Genomic DNA, 3,437 nt, shown 5'->3' with positions numbered 1-3,437 from the left:
GAACGGTCCCACACACACACTGACTCTCACTGGGGGACAGTCCCACACACACACACTGACCCTCACTGGGGGACGGTCCCACACACAGACTGACCCTCACTGGGGGACAGTCCCACACACATACTGACCCTCACTGGCGGATGGTTCCACACACACACACTGACCCTCACTGGCGGATGGTTCCACACACAGACACTGACCCTCACTGGGGAACGGTCCCACACACACACTGACCCTCACTGGGGGACAGTCCCACACACACACTGACCCTCACTGGGGAGGGACCCACACACACACACTGACCCTCACTGGGGGACGGTCCCACACACACACTGACCCTCACTGGGGGATGGTCACACACACACACACTGACCCTCACTGGGGGACAGTCGCACACACACTGACCCTCACTGGGGGACGGTCCCACACAGACACTGACCCTCACTGGGGGACGGTCCCACACACACACACACTGACCCTCACTGGGGGACAGTCCCACACACACACTGACCCTCACTGGGGGACGGTCCCACACAGACACTGACCCTCACTGGGGGACGGTTCCACACACACACTGACTCTCACTGGGGGACGGTCCCACACACACACTGACTCTCACTCGGGGACGGTCCCACACACACACTGACCCTCACTGGGGGGGTCCCACACACACACTGATCCTCACTGGGGGGGTCCCACACACACACTGACCCTCACTGGGGGATGGTTCCACACTGACCCTCAATGGGGGATGGTCCCACACACACACTGACCCTCACTGGGGGACAGTCCCACACACACACTGACTCTCACTGGGGAGGGACCCACACACACACTGACCCTCACTGGGGGATGGTCCTACACACACAGACTGACCCTCACTGGGGGACGGTCCCACACACACACTGACCCTCACTGGGGGAACGGTCCCACACACACTGACCCTCACTGGGGGATGGTCCCACACACACACTGACCCTCACTGGGGGATGGTCCTACACACACACACTGACCCTCACTGGGGGACGGTCCCACACACACACTGACCCTCACTGGGGGAACGGTCCCACACACACTGACCCTCACTGGGGGATGGTCCCACACACACACTGACCCTCACTGGGGGACGGTCCCACACACACTCACTGACCCTCAATGGGGGACGGTCCCACACACACACACACTGACACTCACTGGGGGACGGTCCCACACACACACTGACCCTCACTGGGGACAGTCCCACACACACACTGACCCTCACTGGGGACAGTCACAACACACACACTGACCCTCACTGGGGACAGTCCCACACACACACTGACCCTCACTGGGGGGAAAATCCCACACACACACACACACTGACCCCCACTGGGGGATGGTCACAACACACACTGACCCTCACTGGGAGACGGTCCCACACACGCACTGACCCTCAATGGGGGATGGTCCCACACACACACTGACCCTCACTGGGGACAGTCACAACACACACACTGACCCTCACTGGGGGAATGGTCCCACACACACACACTGACCCTCACTGGGGGACGGTCCCACACACACACTGACCCTCACTGGGGGACAGTCCCACACACAGACTGACCCTCACTGGGGGGCGCGTCCCACACACACACACACACACACACACACACACACACACACACACACACACACTGACCCTCACTGGGGGACGGTCCCACACACACACTGACCCTCACTGGGGGACGGTCACACACACAGACTGACCCTCACTGGGGGACAGTCCCACACACTCACTGACCCTCTCTGGGGGACGGTCTCCCACACACACACTGACCCTCACTGAGGGACGGTCTCCCACACACACACTGACCCTCACTGGGGGACGGTCCCACACACACACACTGACCCTCACTGGGGACAGTCACAACACACACACTGACCCTCACTGGGGACAGTCCCACACACACACTGGCCCTCACTGGGGGGAAAATCCCACACAGACACTGACCCTCACTGGGGGACGGTCCCACACAGACACTGACCCTCACTGGGGGACGGTCCCACACACACGCTGACCCTCACTGGGGGAAAGGTCCCACACACACACTGACCCTCACTGGGGGACGGTCCCACACACACACTGACCCTCACTGGGGGACGGTCCCACACACACACTGACCCTCACTGGGGGACAGTCCCACACACACACTGACCCTCACTGGGGGACGGTCCCACACACACTGACCCTCACTGGGGGACAGTCCCACACACACACTGACCCTCACTGGGGGACGGTCCCACACAGACTGACCCTCACTGGGGGACGGTCCCACACACACGCTGACCCTCACTGGGGGAAAGGTCCCACACACACACTGACCCTCACTGGGGGACAGTCCCACACACACACTGACCCTCACTGGGGGACAGTCCCACACACACACTGACCCTCACTGGGGGACAGTCCCACACACACACTGACCCTCACTGGGGGACGGTCCCACACACACACACACACACACACACACACACACACACACACACACACACTGACCCTCACTGGGGGACGTTCACACACACACACTGACCCTCACTACGGGACGGTCCCATACACACACACACTGACCCTGCCTGGGGGACGGTCACACACACAGACTGACCCTCACTGGGGGACAGTCCCACACACTCACTGACCCTCTCTGGGGGATGGTCCCACACACACACACTGACCCTCACTGGGGGACGGTCTCCCACACACACACTGACCCTCACTGGAGGGACGAGTCTCCCACACACACACTGACCCTCACTGGGGGAGGGTCCCACACACACACACTGACCCTCACTGGGGGACGTTCCCACACACACACACTGACCCTCACTGGGGGACAGTCTCACACACACACTGACCCTCACTGGGGGACAGTCCCACACACACACTGACCCTCACTGGGGGATGGTTCCACACACACATACTGACCCTCACTGGGGGACAGTCTCACACACACACTGACCCTCACTGGGGGACAGTCCCACACACACAGACTGACCCTCACTGGGGGATGGTTCCACACACACACACTGACCCTCACTGGGGGACAGTCTCACACACACACTGACCCTCACTGGGGGACAGTCCCACACACACACTGACCCTCACTGGGGAGGGACCCGGTCACACACACACACACTGACCCTCACTGGGGGACAGTCCCCACACACACACTGACCCTCACTGGGGGACGGTCCCACACACACACACTGACCCTCACTGGGGACAGTCCCACACACACAGACTGACCCTCACTGGGGGACAGTCCCACACACACATACTGACCCTCACTGGGGGACAGTCCCACACACACACTGACCCTCACTGGGGGACGGTCCCACACAAACACACTGACCCTCACTGGGGGACGGTCCCACACACACACTGACCCTCACTGGGGGAT

This window comes from Mobula hypostoma, chromosome X1 (genome assembly GCF_963921235.1).
Source record: "Mobula hypostoma chromosome X1, sMobHyp1.1, whole genome shotgun sequence".
NCBI classification, from domain to species: Eukaryota; Metazoa; Chordata; class Chondrichthyes; order Myliobatiformes; family Myliobatidae; genus Mobula; species Mobula hypostoma.
This window is presented reverse-complemented; position numbering follows the sequence as displayed.